This window comes from Rattus rattus, chromosome 11 (assembly GCF_011064425.1).
Source record: "Rattus rattus isolate New Zealand chromosome 11, Rrattus_CSIRO_v1, whole genome shotgun sequence".
In the NCBI taxonomy this organism is placed as follows: domain Eukaryota; kingdom Metazoa; phylum Chordata; class Mammalia; order Rodentia; family Muridae; genus Rattus; species Rattus rattus.
The window spans coordinates 27,802,859-27,821,169 of NC_046164.1; the positions used below are offsets into that span (position 1 = coordinate 27,802,859).

The window sequence follows — 18,311 nt, forward strand, 5'->3', positions numbered from 1 at the left end:
AAAGAACTGAAAGAGCTGAAGGGGCTTGAGACCCCATATGAACAACAATGCCAAGCAACCAGAGCTTCCAGGGACTAAACCACTACTCAAAGACTACACATGGACTGACACTGGGCTCCAACTGCATATGTAGCAGTGAATAGCCTTGTTGGGGTGCCAGTGGAAGGGGAAGCCCTTGGTCATGCCAAGGTTGGACCCCCAATGTAGGAGATTGTTGGGGGTGGCGGTAATAGGGGGTGGATAGGGAGGGGAACACCCATATTGAAGGGGAAGGGGAGCGGTTAGGGGACTGATGGACAGGAAACTGGGAATAACATTTGAAATGTAAATAGGAAATATCAATTTAATAAAAAATGGGGGGGGGATAAAAATGGAAATCAAAAGAAAAAAAAAAAAACCTAACCTAGCTCTCCTCCAGTTGAGCAAGATGCCCAAAGGAAAGAAGGCTAAGGGGAAGAAGGTGGCCCCAGCCCCCACCGTCCTCAAGAAACAGGATTCCAAAATGTTGGTCAATCCTTTGTTTGAGAAAAGGCCCAAGAACTTCGGCATTGGACAGGACATCCAGCCCAAAAGAAATCTAACATGCTTCATCAAATGGCCCGGCTACATCAGGCTATGGTGACAAAGATCCATCTTCTATAAGCGGCTTACAGTACCTTCTGCCATTAACCTGTTCACCCAGGTCCTGGGCAGACAAACAGCGACTCAGCTGCTTAAGCTTGCCCACAAGTACAGGCCAGAGACAAAGCGAGAGAAGAAGCAAAGACTGCTGTCCTGGGCTGAGAAAAGCTGCAGGCAAAGGGGACGTCCCAACTAAGAGACCACCTGTCCTCTGAGCAGGGGTCAATACTGTCACCGCCTTGGTGGAGAACAAGAAGGCTCAGCTGGTGGTGATTGCCCAGGATGTAGACGCCATTGAGCTGGTGGTTTTCCTGCCTGCCCTTTGTCGAAAGATGGGGGTGCCCTATTACGTCATCAAGAGAAAGGCCAGGCTGAGGCACCTGGTCCACAGGGAGACATGCACCACTGTTGCCTTCACACAGGTTAACTCGGAAGACAAGGGTGCTCTGGCTAAGCTGGTGGAAGCTCTTAGGACCAATTACAATGACAGATATGACGAGATCCGCCGCCACTGGGGAGGCAATGTCCTGGGTCCTAAGTCTGTGGCTCTCATTGCCAAGCTCGAATAGGCAAAGGCTAAAGTACTTGCCACTAAACTGGGTTAAATGCGCACTAAGTTTTCTGTACATAAATATAATTACAAAATTATCTTCCATCTAAAAAAAAACTAAGCTAATTTCAGAAAGCCCAAACTAAGGAACAAAAATGGAAAATTGAGATGGGAAGGTGAATGAGTAGGTAAAAATGCTTGCGGCTAAGTATGATTAGATCGTACTCTAGATCCCTGAGAGCCAGATGGTAAAAGAGAGAACTGACTCCCATGAACTGTCCTCCAAATGTAACACATACACACATGCAAGAACACACACACACACACTTGCATGCATGCCTGTAATAACTAAGTGAAAACTTAAGACCATTTAATGTGATATTTACATCTTTATATTTTGCAGCCAAAAATATAAAGTTGAACTATTGTCACTAGATAATCTCTGCTTGGACATAATATTGGAAATATGAGTATGGTAATGTTACTGACTTATCTGAAAGCTTTTAACTTTGTTATTAGAGATCATTTTATTTTACCTTTACGATTATAGTATAGTTACAACATTTATTTTTTTCTCAATGTTTCAAATTTTTAATCACTAAAAGAGACTTTCATACAATCTTTGTCTCACTTTTTTGCTGTTGCTGTTGTTGTTGTCAATTGTAACTGGAAAGCCCAGATTAAAGACCCGGAGGATGGTTCTGACAAATCTCAAATATTCTGTCGTGGGTCTGTTAAACTTTGCAGTTTCTTTTCTTTTCATTTTTTAAAGTTTTATTTATTCTTTGACAGTCCCCTACACCTTTATATCCCCACCCCCTCCTTCGAATTCCCAGCACATCTTTTGCCCAACTTCATGGCCCCACCCCCTTGAACACATCCAGTTCAGTAGTTGGTGCTGCCTGGAGGAATGTTGGCAGATCTTATTGGCTGGCTCTTGTGTTACTCTTAACCATAGCTTAGTGAGTTGATGAGAACAAAAGTCATGCCACATCCAGAAGACAGCTGTCACCTCGCTCTTCCCCATTCTCTGCCACTTAACAGCTTTCCTGCCTTCTCTTCTGTTTCCCAAGCCCTGGGGTGGCACAGTGAGGTGAGGTAGGGTGTTGACAAGGATGTCCCATTTGTGGCTAAGCAGTCACCACTCACTTATTCTCAGCACCTTGACCAGTTAGTGAGTTCCTGCATTCACATGCTACCTACTTAGGAAGTTTACGATTTCATTTTCCATTTGAATCATGATGCCTTGTTGGAAGTGTAAAGTGATGAGCATGGTTTTACCACCCCCAGATCCTCCCCACCACATGCCCTCTGCCTGTTCTTCACTCCTCCCAGTGTCCAAGGTTTGAAGGTACAAGGGACTGCTGACAGTAGCCATACGTACTAGGGTCGACCCTTCTGGGAATCCACCATAACTAAAAGAAACAGCGTGGAGAAACTACTGGTAAGAGCCAAACAGAAGTTAGCTACACAGAACAGGCAGCAGCCAAGCACCTGTGTGGTTCCATTCCCTCCTCAGTGATGGAGGACAGCTAACCAGCAAAGCTTGATTATGCTGCACACCCATTTACCCTGGGGTCTTGGCTAGGAGGAAGTCTATTCTGGAAAATATGTTGGTATTTTCTCAAAAACCAAGGGGAAGAAAACACTCTTGGTCGGTCTTAGGCCAAGTATTACTAACATCCCAATTTTCACCTGTAGAACTTTCTTATTGTCCATCTTTGTAGCTCTTGCCTGGGGTCAGGCACCCCTGAAAGTATCTTTCATATGTAAATATAGTCTCCTGCCACCCTCCTGGTAGTCACAGATGACTGATGGCCTCTATATTATTCTACAAGTGAGGACCTCAAGACACACACTGAGATGGCACACGGATCTGGACCAGCCCCTCTAGTCCTGGGCACTGAACTTTACTCCTCTCCTTGAACACAAAGACTTACTTTTTTTTAACAGTGAGGCCTCATGGACACAGTGGCTGTGAGCAGAGTGACCTGCAGTGGGGGTGAAGCTGGGCATTGGGGAAAATGCCAGATGACTAGTAGGGCTCAAAGCAGGGGAAGTGGATGAACACAGGGCTCAATTTCCTTCTTAAGAAAAACTGGTAGCTCTGTGTTGCTACATTGCTTCAGCACCAACTTGGATGTCACTTTGCAGACAAAAGTGCCAAAAGCTGGCCCAGTCCAGTGGATACTATACAAAGGAGATGAAAAACTAGGTATTCTTAAAGGACAAAAAGTTGAAGCCATGGGGTTAGGGATAGAATGCAGCTGGTAGAATACTTGCGTAGGATGCTGGCAGCTCTGAGTTTGTTCCCTTCATCAGTACCACATAGACTAAGTATTGGGGGGCATTCCTCTAAGCCTAGTGCTCAGAGACAGAGATAAGAACAGCAGACGTTTATAGTCATCCTTGGCTATCTTGAGAGCCCAAGGCCAACTGGGATATTTAAGGCCTGTCTTAGGGTTTTACTGTTGTGAACAGACACCATGACCAAGACAACTCTTAGAAGTATAATATTTAACTGGGGCTGGCTTACAGGGTCAGAGATTCAGCCCATTATCATCAAGGCAGGGGCATGTCAGCATCCAGGCAGGCATGGTGCAAAAGAAGGTAAGAGTTCTACATCTTCATCTGAAGACTGCTGGCAGAATGCTTGCCTACAGGCAGCTAGGATGAGCTTCTTAAAGCTCAGGCCCACAGTGACATACCTACTCCAACAGGGCCACACCCTGTAATACTGCCACTCCCTAGGCCAAGCATATACAAACCATCATATTCCACTCCCTGGCCCCCATAATTGTATTCAAACATATAAGTCTACAGGGGCCATACCTAAACATAGCATAATGCAAAATACATTTAGCCCAATGTCAAAGGTCCCCACAGTCTATAGCAGTCTCAACAATGTTAAAAGTCCAAAGTTCAAAGTCTCTTCTAAGATTTATCCAATCACTTAACTGCAATCCCCAAAGCAGGGCAAACTCTAATCTGTGCATCTCCGTGTCTGATTTCAAGGAGGTCTTTAGCTGTATCACTCACAGCAACAAAGTCTTCCATATTCCCACTAGGATGGCTCATGAAACCCACTTAAAACATAGCATGAATTTCCAAATCCAAAGACCCCAAATCCACATTCTTCCAAACAAAAGCATAGGCAGGCCTATCACATCTGGTATCAACTTCTGTCTTAGGGTTTTACTGATGTGAACAGACACCATGACCAAGATAATTCTTACAAGGAAAACATTTCATTGGGGCTGGCTTATAGGTTCAGAGGGTCAGTCCATTAAGAATCGGGGAAGGAACCACTCAGGTGTGGCACAGAAGAAGCTGAGAGGTCATCATATTCTTCTGAGGCCTGCTAGCAGAATACTCCATTACAACGTTTCTTTGTCCCTTTTCCTCCCTCCAAACTCTACCACATACCCCTCCCCCACCATCCATTATTTTCATAGCCTCTTCTTTTCACGAATTTTCATTGCATGGAAGTATGAATATGAATATACACATATTTCTAAATATAACCCATTAGTCTTTGTAATGTCATCTGTACATATATTTTCTTTCTTCATAAAAAGCCCTAAAATGTTCTTTTTCATACAGATGTTAATACACAGAGAAATGCTCAAGCATGCCCAAGAACATTATTGTCATCCACTAAATGTTACTACTATTACTAATAATATTTGAGACATTTGTCTTACAAATAGAAATAATTCCATACTTTAAACATAATTTATCAATTAAAGAAAATCTTCTAAAAACAAATACTTTCTTGAGTAAAATGGACAAATGCATGTGGTCTGCATGACAAAGTACTTTGACCATTTTGTCTAAAACCCTCTTTTTTCTTCCTTTTCATCCCTGCGGTTTTCATTTGTATAGCTGTCAGGTGTTGATCAAATATAATATGGAATCTTATCTACCTTCCGTCCTGAACAGAATCACTCACAGCCTCCCAAATCTAAGCTTTTATTGCAGAACGTATATAATATTAGATTCCAAAGACATTTTCTACCACCATAACAATAATTACAATACCTTTGGGAAACATTAACTTCAAATGGAATGAATATAAAATCAAAAGGCCATTCTTGCTTTACATAAGTGATTTCTAACAAGCCGTCAAGCTTAACAGTCATTCATAAAACTGTATGCAGTGGGGTGTTGAGAATCTTAAAGAGCTCAGTAGTGTTTTTGAGATGTTCATTCATTGGTTATCCATTTTGAACTGCTTATCCTCACTTCAAAGTGTGCTGTGCAGAATTTGGCCCCATACATAAAACTCCACCTCTGTTTTCCTACCTAGTTCAGTCTAAGTTGATTAATTTTTCTTGACTCTTCTTCCTTTCTAGCTGCTATCTACACTATAATAAATTTTGTACTTCCTATAAAATTCCTCCCCTCTTCCAATCTTTTCTTGAGCACAACTTTGTCAACATTTTTAACAAATTTTTTGAAAGTAGTCTCCACATCTATGTTCTATGTCTTCTTATATGTCATAATACATATTTATGAAAATATCTCTTGATTCCAAAGAAACTGAGTCTTTGGCATAAATCACAGAAAGGTTAATATATTATAAGTTCCTTTGACTTAACCTGATACTCAGCTGTGAGCTCGGCCTGTTGAAGTTTACTCAGACTTTCATAGGTCAGTGGAATAAACTTGGCAATGCTATATTCTTTCAGATTAATCTTTATACCATAAGCTAATTTCAAGTTATATATATATTTTGCTTGCCTATAGCCCAGAAAAATGTGTGTGCACACAATGTAGTAATCATTTGCTGAAAAAAGCAAACAAATTGGAAGCACCTTGAAGCAAATGTCAACCATAAATATTGCATCCAACATTGATACTAGTTGATAACATCTTTGGCAGTACTGTTTGATTTTCTGGGATATATGGGACAGTGATGTAACTTCTTCCACTTGTAAACTAAGAGACTTCATTAAAGAATTTCTCATTTTTTTCCTGTGGCATGTTTTCTGTGCTGCTCAAGGGATACAGAGCAAAGCCCAGGGTTTGTCCTAGACATGGGAAAAGAAACAGGTTCAGACAGAAACAGATCAATAGGTGCCACAGTGATAGTCAAACATCAGACAGATACACTCAATGGACATGCTACAGGCAGGACAATAAACACAAAAATTAACCTGAGTAAGACACAGGGAGAGAAGTAGATGATTTGAATTTGGCCTTACTTTTAATCAACTTACTGTGAGAGGAAATGCTTTGTTTTCATGACCCAATGCAACACAGACACACCATTCAGTGCCGGAGAGATTAATGTTAATGCTTTGTCCAGCACACGTTTCTTTTAAACATCAAATTCAAATAATTTTAATATTTTAGTAGTTTTACATACTTAAACAAAATTATAGATTTATTTCATTTTACTGCAATATTGAACAATGTTATCTCATATGCATTATAAAGCAGTCTAGCCAGAATTTATAAAACTAAGGAAAAATGATAACATATGTGTAGTAATAATCCTCAACTAATTGGACTACATTTAAAAAATAAATTTATACACTTTTTAAACTTTTAAAAAATATGGTGCTAACACTGGCTTTGAAATAAAAATGTTGCTTTTTCCATACATCATTTAATGATGTTTAAAGAATAAACATCATCCTCACAATTTCATAACACTACTGATATTTTTTTGTTTGAACTTAAGGAAAGACGATATAGGGAGAGAACTTCAAAGCAGAAAGGACACACTCAAGCCTTTCTCCCTAGACCAATATACTTCTTTCTTATGCAGCTGCTCAATGCATTTCGCCAGTTGGAACACTCATCCTGCTGTTTGCAGGCTCAACCATAGGTGAATTAGAGCAAACCAATCTGCCACTATTATGTATGTAAGGATCAAGCAAGATACTATATTACATGTTTATATAGTTACGTATAGAACTGGTACATAGTATGTTCCATTAGTCAACCTTGAAAAACTATACTGTTGAAAATTTAAATTTTGTTATAATCCCTACAACCATGTGTTATTGAGAATCATCAAACATTAATCATGAATATATTTAATTTTTATAACATGTATATAAAGACATTGCTGACCTTTTTGGACAAGTAACCCCCCCCAATATATATATATATATATATATATATATATATATATATATATATATATATGTATAAAACTAACAAAATTCCTTTGGATTCAGTTTATCCAAATGATATTTGTGAATTTAATTATATATTTACCTAACTTAGAGGTAAGGTAAACAAGACTCTCTACTTAAAACCTTTCTTTTTTTCTTTTTTTATTGGATAGTTTTTATTTACATTGCAAATATTATGCCCCAGCCTGGTTTCCTGTGTATAAAACCCCTATCCTATCTCTCCTCGCCCTTCTATGAGGGTATTCCCCATTCATCCACCCACCCCTTCCCACTATCCTACCCTAACATTCCCCTACACTGGTGGGTCAAGCCTTGGCAGGACCAAGGGCTTCTCTTCCCATTGGTACCCAACAAGGCCATCCTCTGCTACATATACAGCTGAAGCCATAAGTCTGTCCACTTGGACACTGGACGGTGGTTTAATCCCTGGGACTTCTGATTAGTTGGTATTGTTAGCTCCCTCAATCTTTTCTCTATCTCCTCCATTGAGGTCCTCTTGTTAGCTGCAAGCATCCTCATCTGTATCAGTAGGGCTAGCAAAGCCTCTCAGGAGTCAACCATATCTGGCTCCTGTCAGCAAGCATTTCGTGGCAGCAGAAATAGTGAATTGGTTTGGTGGCTGCATATGAGATGGATCCGCAGGTGGGGCAGTCTCTGGATGGCCTTTCCTTCAATCGCTGCTCCAAATTTTGTTCTCCTTATTTCCTCCTATGAAAATTTTTGTTCCCCCTTCTAAGAATGACTAAAGCATGCACACTTTGGTATACCTTCTTCTTTGAGCTTCATGTAGTTTTTGATTGTATTTTGCTTGGGTAATCTGAGTTTTTGGGATAATATCCACTTATAAGCCTAACAAGTATGTGGTGGGTTTTTTTATGGATTGGGTTACCTCACACAGGATAATACTTACATCCATTTGCCAATGAATTTCATGAAGTCATTGTTTTTGATAGCTGAGTAGTACTCCATTGTGTAAAAGTACCACATTTTCTGTATCCATTCCTCTGTTGAAGTACTTATGGTTATTTCCAGGTTCTGGCTATTATAAATAAGGCTGTTATCAACATAGTTTGGTATGTGTCCTAAATATATGTTGGAGCATCTTTTGGGTATATGCCCAGGAGTGGTATAGCTGGGTCCTCAGGTAGTACTGTATCGAATTTTCTGAAGAACCTTCAGACTGATTTCCACAGTGGTTGCACCAGTCTGCAATCCCACCAACAATGCAATCCCACCACATCCTTGCCAGCATCTGAGTTGTTGATCTTAGACATTCTGGCTGGTGTGAGGTGGAATCTCATAGTTGGTTTCATTTGCATTCACCAGATGATTAAGAATATTGAACATTTTTTAAATGTGTCTCAGCTATTCAATATCAATAAGCTGAGAATTCTTTGTTTAGCTCTGTCCCCCATTTTTCACAGGGGTATTTGATCATCTGTAGTCTAACTTCTTGAGTTCTTTGCATATATTAGATACTAGACCTCTATCTGATGTAGGACTAGTAAAGATCTTTTAACAATCCATTAGTGGCTGTCCTAATGACAGTGTCCTTTACCTTACAGATGCTTTGCAGTTTTATGAAGTCCCATATATCAATTCTTGACCTTAGAGCATAAGCCATTGGTGCTCTGTTCATGAAATTTTCCCCAGTGCCTATGTGTTCAAGTTTCTTCCCCATTTTTTCTACTAGTTTGAGTGTATCTGGTTTTATGTAGAGGTCCTTGATCCACTTGGACTTGAGCTTGGTACAAGGTGATGAAAATGGGTCAATTTGCATTCTTCTAAATGTTGACCACCAGTTGAACCACCATCATTTTTTGAGAATGCTATCTTTTTCCCACTAGATGGTTTTAGCTCCTTTGTCAAAGATTAAGAGACTATAGGTGTGTGGTTTCATTTCTGGATCTTCAATTATATTCCATTGATCTAACTGCCAGTCTCTGCACAGGTTTTATGACTACTGTTCTGTAATACAGCTTGAGGTCCTGAATGGTCATTCCCCCAGATGTTCTTTATTTTTGAGAATAGTTTTTGCTATCCTGAATTATTTGTTATTCCAAATGAATTAGCAAGTTTCTCTTCTTAATTCAATGAAGAATGGAGTTGGAATTTTGATGGCAATTGCATTGGATTTATAGACTGCTTTTGGCAAGATGGCCAAGATTGTTCAGAATAGGACATTGAGTGCTACACTGAATGAGGAGGGAGAGAGTGGGCAGCCTTGTCTAGTTGCTAATTTTAGTGAGAATGCTTCAAGTTTCTCTCCATTTAGTTTGATGTTGGCTACTGATTTGCTGTAATTTCTTTTAACGTGTTTAGGTATGGGCCTTGAATTCCTGATCTTTGCAAGTCTTTTAACATGAAGGGGTACTGAATTTTGTCAAATCCTTTTTCAGCATTTAATGAGATGATCATGTATTTTTTTAATTTGAATTTGCTTATATTGTGGATTATATTAACGGATTTCCATATATTGGACCATCCATGCTTCCCTGGGATGAAGTCTTCTTGATCATGATGTATAATTGTTTTGATGTGTTCTTAGATTCAGTTTGCAAGAATTTTATTAAGTATTTTTGCATTAATAATCATAGGGTAAATTTGTCTAAAGTTCTCTTTCTTTGTTGGAGCTCTGTGTGGTTTAGTTATCAGTTTAACTTTGGCTTCATAGAAGGAATTGGATATGTTCCTTCTGTTTCTCTTGTGGAATAGTTTGGACATTATTGGTATTAGGCCTTCTATGAAGGTCTGATGGAATTCTGCCCTAAGTCTATCTGGTCCTGTTTTTTTTTTTTTGTTTTTTTTTGTTTTTTGTTTTTTTTTTTTTGTTTTTTTGTTTTTCTTTTGTTTTTGTTTTGTTTTTTTTTTTTTTTGGTGGGCAGACTTTTAATGACTGCTTCTTTAGGAATTATGTGTCTCTTTAGATGGTTTATCTAATCCTGATTTATCTTTGGTACCTGCGATCTGTCTAGAAAAATGTTGATTTCATCTAGATTTTTCAGCTTTGTTGAATAGTTTTGATTTTGTAGTAGGATTTGTTGATTTTTTTTAAAAAAAAATCAGATTCCTCAGATTCTGTTGTTATGTCTCCCTTTTCATTTCTGATTTTGTTAATTTGGATACTCTCTCTGTGCCCTCTGATTAGTCTGGCTAAGGGTTTATCTTTCTTGTTGAGTTTCTCAAAGAACCAGCTACTGGTTTTGTTGATTTTTTTTTTTTTGCATACTTCTCATTGTTTCTACTTGGTTGATTTCAGACTTTGATTATTTCCTGCAGTGTGCTCTCCTTGGGTGTAATTGCTTCTTTTTGTTCTCAAGCTTTTAGGTGGTCTGTCAAGCTGCTACTGTATGCTCACTCCAGTTTATTTTTGGAGGGGCTCAGAGCTACTAGTTCTCCTCTTAGTACTGCTTTCATTGTGTCCCAAAAGTTTGGGTATGTTGTGCCTTCATTTTCATTAAATTCTAAAAAAGTCTTCGATTTCATTCTTTCTTTCTTCCTGGACCAACTTATCCTTGAGTAGAACACTGTTCAACTTCCATGTATATGTAGGATTTCTGTTCTTATTGTTGTTATTGAAGACCAGCATTGATCCTTGGTGATCTCTTAGGATGCATGGGATTATTTCTATCTTCTTGTATCTGTTGAGACCTGTTTTTTGACCGATTACATGGTCAGTTTTGAAGGTACCATGAGATGCTGAGAGGAAGGTATATTCTCTAAACATGAAATGTTCTATAGATACCTGTTAAATCCATTTGGTTCATAACTTCTGTTAATTTCTCTGTATCCTTGTTAACTTTCTGTTTACATGATCTGTCCATTGATGAGAGTAATGAATTATTATTACTCTATTATTATTGTTTTGTGAGGTGCAATGTGTGCTTTGAGCTTTAGTAAGGTTTCCTTTATGAATGTAGTTACCCTTGCATTTGGAGCATAGAAATTCATGATTGAGAGTTCATCTTGGTTGATTTTTTTCTTTGATGAATATGAAGTGTCCTTCCTTATCTTTTTTTGATATCTTTTGGTTGAAAGTCAATTTTAGTTGATATTAGAATGGCTACTCCTGCTAGTTTCTTGGGACCATTTGCTGGGAAAATTGTTTTCCAGTCTTTTATTCTGAAGTATGTCTGCCTTTGTCACTGAGGTGTGTTTCCTGTATGCAGCAAAATGCTGGACCCTCTTTACATATCCAGTATGTTCATCTATCTTTTAATTTGGGGATTGAGTATATTGATGTTGAGAGTTATTAGGGACCAGTGATTGTTGGTTCCTGTTATTTTTGTTGTTAGAGGTGGAATTATGTTTATGTGGCTATCTTCTTTTGGGTTAGTTGAAATTTGATTACTTTGTTGCTTTTTCTATGGTGTAGTTTCCCTCCTTGTGTTGGAATTTTCTATCTCTTATCTTTTTAGGGATGGATTTGTAGAAAGATATTGTATAAATTTGGTTTTGTCATATAATATCTTGGTTTCTCCATCTATGTTAATTGAGAGTATTGCTATATATAGTAGCCTGGAACGACATTTGTGTTCTCTTAGGGTCTGTATGACATCTGTCCAGGAACTTCTGACTTTTCTAATCTCTACTGAGAATTCTTAAGGAATTCTGATTGGTCTGTCTTTATATGTTACTTGACCTTTTTCCTTTACTGCTTAAATATTCTTTTTTTTTTTTTTTTTTTTTGTTTCGTGCATTTGGTGTTTTGACTATTATGTGATGTGGGGGAATTTCTTTTCTGGTCTAATCTACTTGGAATTCTGTAGGCTTCTTATATGTTTATGGGAATCTCTTTCTTTAGGTTATGGAAGTTTTCTTCTATAATTTTGTTAAAGATATTACTGGCCCTTTAAGTTGGGAGTCTTTGCTCTCTTCTATACCTATTATCCTTAGGTTTAATCTTCTCTTTTTGTCCTGGATTTCCTCCTTGTTTTGGGTTAGGTGCTTTTTGCTTTTTACATTTTCTTTGATCATTGTGTCAATGTTTTGCATGGTATCTTCTGTCCCGGAGATTCTCTCTTCTATCTCTTATATTCTGTTGGTAATTCTTGTGTCTATGACTCCTGATATCTTTCCTAGGTTTTCTATCCAGGGTTTTCTCCCATTGTGCTTTCTGTATTGTTTCTATTTCCTTTTTTAAATTCTGGATGGTTTTGTTCAATTCCTTCACCTTTTTTTGTTGTGTTTTCCTGAAACTCTTTAAGGGAATTTTGTGTTTCCTCTTTAAGGACATCTACCTGTTTACATGTATTGTCCTGTATTTCTTTAAGGCAGTTATATATGTCCTTCTTGAAGATCTCTAACATCAACATAAGTTGTGATTTTAAATCAAAGTCTTGCTTTTCCAGTCTGTTGGGTTATCCAGGGCTTGCCATAGTTGGGTAACTGCATTCTCATGATGCCAAGTGTCCTTAGTTTCTGTTGCTTAGATTTTTGCCTTACTCTTGCCATCTATTTCTCTCTGGTGTTAGCTGATCTTGCTGTCTCTGACAGTATTTTCACCCTCATGTATGCCTCTGTGTCAGCACTCCCGGAGACCAGCTTTTTCCCAGAGGAATCTGGGTACAGAGAGCTTTGTCACAGGATCAGCTCAAGGCACATATGTAAGCCAGTAAGTTCCTGTCTCAGACTGCTCCTTGGTTCCTCTGTACAGAGGGCTCCAGGCTGGTTCCTCTTAGGTCAGGCATGTGAGCAGAAGTGGTGGTCTCACCTGGGCTCTTAGGATTATCTGTACTTTTGAGAATCCAGCTTTCTCCCCCAGGATGTGGGTACAGAGAACTGTGGCACTTGTCCAGCTCTGGGTGCTGGCCACCTAAAAACTAACAGTTGAAGTACACTGCCTGATGTTCCCTGCTCAGAATCTAGATGGTGCAGTGTTTGTAGCATAGCCATAAACTTTGGGCTGTCCCTATAATGGGTGGCCAGAAATAATACACATTCTAATTATTACCTATAATTACTAGATAAGAAATCTTCAATGAAATAGTAACACAACACTGTGGCATAGATCCACCTGTTGTAATGGACTTGGACACCTAGGAGTATCATTTTGAGCTCTGATATTATCAGTTGCAAATAAACACACACAAACATGTATATGAAAATAAAATCATAGCCAACATAGTACACTTTGTTCAATTTATGCTGAAACTCAATTTTGAAAACTAAATTAAAAGTTCTTTTAATTAATAAACTGAAAAGTCTACAGAAGCATTCATATGTTGCTCAACAGAATGTACATTCTTGGATTTGTGTGTGTGCATGTGCATGTGTGTATGTTCATGTGTGTGTGTGTGTGTGTGTGTGTGTGTGTGTGTGTGTGTGTACGCGCACGCGTATAGTGCATGTAATATAGTATAGACATCTCTTAGTTCTGTTTGATGTTAGTTATAGTTGTAATGAGTTTTCTCTATATTTGGTCCAGATGACTTAATTATTGGAAAAGAATATGGTGCTGAAATCGGCTATATTTCATTGGTCTTGTGTTAATGTGTGTCTTTAATTCCATTAGTTTGCTGTTTATGAAATTTTCCACACAAGAGTGTAGGGAATATGTATTGTGCCTTTCTTGATTACATGTGACTAGGAAGATTACCCTCTCCTAGAGATCAGATGCCTTGTTAGTGACCCAATTCATAATGATCAGACTTGAAGATACACACTCCAACCCAAACTCCTCAGAGTCCCAATAGTTTCTTAAGCAGGATATTCAGTAAAAGTACTGCAATTGAAAAATACAATCTGAAATCTGTGCCCAGATATTTGGGGAATCATTCATTGCTACCACACGGTATAAAGGCATGTGAAGTACAAAGAACAGATATGTGTCAGAACCAAGGCTCCAGTGAAGTTACATGAAACCATATGGTGAGAATGGCCAGAAATTCTGATTTTTTTTAAAAATTCATTAATGTTCAGTCATTGTATGCTCAGAAACATTTTATAGTTTCCAAATTTTTATTTTCTATATTCAATTATGTTATTCAATACAGTTTTAAACTAACAGATTCAATGGCCATGATTTAGGATAAGTATTTTTAAGTTTTACTGTCTCAATCTTACCTCTTAAAGTTTTTCTGCCATTGAAGAGTTTTTTTTTTTATTTTGCTGATTATTTTTATTGAAAACAGATTTTTTCTATAATGTCTAGAACAAGAAAATAAAGCTAACCTAGTTATTCACAGAATATCAATAATTAATGAAAATCTGGTACATGTATGAAATGGAGTATCATTCAGCCTGGAGAAAAAGTGAAATAATAGAATTTACATGAAATGGGTATCCTTAGAATGTATAATTCTAAACAAGATGATCCAAATTCTGAAAGGGAAAAAATCCACATATTGTTCCTCATATGTGGATCCTAACTTGTTGAAAAGATTTTTAATTCAATGCATCTTCATTTTCATTTATCTATTTTTAAAATAAATACATTATAAAAATATTTAAAACATGTAAATATTGTTTCTGAAATGTTTTTGTTTCCATGTAAAATAGGGAACAAAACTTCAATAGAGCATGTCAGAAATCATTTTCAAAGTATGTGGTTACTGTTCAGAAGTGACCATGCCTAGATAAGATTATTGCCATAAATAGTAATCTATATACATTTATATATATATATGTATATATATATATACATTTATATATATGTATATATTATCTCTAGCGGTTCTATTGGCATCAACAAGTAGTCTGAGCTAGATTACTTGGGGGCCTAATTTTAGAAGGGCAAAACTCTACAAAGGGAGTCCATAAATTATACTATATGGCTGCAGAATTTAATCATATTCCAAGTGTAATTAAGATGTATGAAACAGACATAACATTTAACCATTTATTATTTTTATTGTAGAATACATGTAGAAAGAGATCACATTTGTTCAATGGATAATGTATGAAGAACTATTAGTTTTCAGAGTTATTGCAATGACGATTTAAAATAAGCTACAAAAAGCACGTCATCTACTCTTAGTAACACTGGACAAGAAGACATTATAGTGGGAACAAAATAAATATGTACTTATTTAACTAGAACTTCTGTATGTATCTTAACTACAGAAACATTAATTTTTAGTTCTAAGGAGGCTTTGACTACAACTGAGAAAATATATATAATGTACAGATAATATTAAAGATTTTTTTTTTATTATTAACTTGAATATTTCTTATATACATTTCGAGTGTTATTCCCTTTCCCGGTTTCCGGGCAAACATCCCCTTCCCCTCTCCCCTTCCTTATGGGTGTTCCCCTCCCCACCCTGCCCCCATTGCCGCCCTCCCCCCCACAGTCTAGTTCACTGGGGGTTCAGTCTTAGCAGGACCCAGGGCTTCCCCTTCCACTGGTGCTCTTACTAGGATATTATTTGCTACCTATGAGGTCAGAGTCCAGGGTCAGTCCATGTATAGTCTTTAGGTAGTGGCTTAGTCCCTGGAAGCTCTGGTTGCTTGGCATTGTTGTACATGTGGGGTCTCGAGCCCCTTCAAGCTCTTCCAGTTCTTTCTCTGATTCCTTCAACAGGGGTCCTATTCTCAGTTCAGTGGTTTGCTGCTGGCATTCGCCTCTGTATTTGCTGTATTCTGGCTGTGTCTCTCAGGAGCGATGTACACTTCTGCACTTCTTTGCTTCATCCATCTTGTCTAATTGGGTGGCTGTATATATATGGGCCACATGTGGGGCAGGCTCTGAATGGGTGTCCCTTCAGTCTCTGTTTTAATCTTTGCCTCTCTCTTCCCTGCCAAGGGTATTCTTGTTCCCCTTTTAAAGAAGGAGTGAAGCATTCACATTTTGATCCTCCGTCTTGAGTTTCATTTGTTCTAGGCATCTAGGGTAATTCAAGCATTTGGGTTAATAGCCACTTATCAATGAGTGCATACCATGTATGTCTTTCTGTGATTGGGTTAGTTCACTCAGGATGATATTTTCCAGTTCCAACCATTTGCCTACGAATTTCATAAAGTCGTTGTTTTTGATAGCTGAGTAATATTCCATTGTGTAGAAGTACCACATTTTCAATATTAAAGATCTTTAATCTATTCCTTAAAATCTAGAAGGGTCTACAGTAGGAAGAGTGGGAAAGCAAAGCACAGTATTTCTTTCTCTTTTAAAATTTTTATTATATATTTCTTTACTTAAATTTCAAAGGTTATTCCCCTTCCCCATTTCCTGTCCATAAGCCCACATTCCCTTCCCTTCCCCTGCCCCATACGGGTATTCCCGCTATACAGCCCACATATTCCTCTGCACAGGGGGTACAACCTTGGCAAGAACAAGGGCTTTCATTTCCACTGGTGCCCCAACAAGGCTATTTTCTGCTACATATGCACTTGGAGCCCTAGGCCAGTCCATGTATAGTCTGTCAGTAGTGGTTTAGTCCCTGAAGTTCTGGTTGGTTGGAGTTGTTGTTTTTAATGGGGTTGCAAGCTCCTTCAGCTCTTTCAATACTTCCTCTAATTCCCCCGCAAAGGGGTCCTACTTTCAGTTCAGCGGTTTGCAGCTAGCATTGATCTCTGTATTGGACATGCTCTGGATGTGTCTCTCAGGAGAGATCTATATCCAGTCCCTTTCAGCATGCATTTTTTAACTTCATCATCTTATCTAGTTTTGGTGGCAGTATATATGTGGGCCACATGTGGGGCAGGCTCTGAATGACCATTCCTTGAGTTGCTGCTCTAAACATGGCTTCCATATCCTCCACTATGAATAATTTTCTCCCTTTTAAGAACAAGTGGGAGCATCTGCATTTTGGTCATCCATCTTCTTGAGCTTCCTGTGGTCTGTAGATTGCATCTTCGGTAATTTGAGCTTTTTGGCTAATATCCACTTATCAGTGAGTGCACACCAAATGTATTGTTTTTTTGAGAAAATCATCAAGATAGATAAACCCTTAGCCAGACTAACCAGAGGACACAGAGAGTGTGTCCAAATTAACAAAATCAGAAATAAAAGGGAGACATAACAACAGAATCTGAGGAAATTAAAAAAAAATCATCAGATCCTACTACAAAAGTCTATATTAAAAAAAAAACTGGAAAATCTGGAGGAAATGGACAATTTTCTAGATAGATACCAGGTAGCAAAGTTAAATCAGGAACAAATAAATCATCTAAACAACCCCAAAACTCCTAAGGAAATAGAAGTATTTATTAAAAGTCTGCCAACCAAAAAGAGCCCAGGGCCAGATAGGTTCAGTGCAGAATTCTATCAAATCTTCATAGAAGACCTCATACCAATACTATCCAAACTATTCCACAAAATTGAAACGGATGGAGTGCTACCAAATTCCTTTTATGAAATCACAATTACTCTTATACCTAAACCACACAAAGACCCAACAAAGAAAGAGAACTTCAGACCAATTTCCCTTATGAATATTGATGCAAAAATACTCAATTAAATTCTTGCAAAACAAATCCATGAACACATCAAAACAATCATCTATCATGATCAAGTAGGCTTCATCTCAGGGATGCAGAGATGGTTTAATATACGAAAATCCATCAATGTAATCCACTACATAAACAAACTCAAAGATAAGAACCACATGGTCATTTCATTAGATGCTGAGAAGGCATTTGATAAAATTCAACACCCCTTCATGATAAAAGTCCTGGAAAGATCAGGAATTCAAGGCCCATGTCTAAACATAGTAAAAGCCATATATAGCAAACCAGTAGCTAACATCAAACTAAATGGAGAGAAACTTGAAGCAATCCCACTAAAATCAGGGACTAGACAAGGCTGCCATTCTCTCCCTACTTATTCAATATAGTACGTGAAGTCCTAGCCAAAGCAATCAGACAACAGAAGGAGGTCAAAGGGATACAAATTGGAAGGGGAAAACATCAAAATATCACTATTTGCAGATGATATGACAGTGTACTTAAGCGACCCCAAAAGTTCCACCAGAGAACTACTTAACCTGATAAACAACTTCAGCAAAGTGTCAGGGTATAAAATTAACTCAAACAAATCAGTAGCCTTCCTC

At 38.0% G+C, this 18,311-nt stretch overlaps 1 pseudogene; it reads left to right on the forward strand.

Moving 5' to 3' along the window:
* Window positions 1-421: 421 nt before the first annotated feature.
* Window positions 422-1,226, forward strand: LOC116912823 (annotated as a pseudogene).
* Window positions 1,227-18,311: the final 17,085 nt, after the last annotated feature.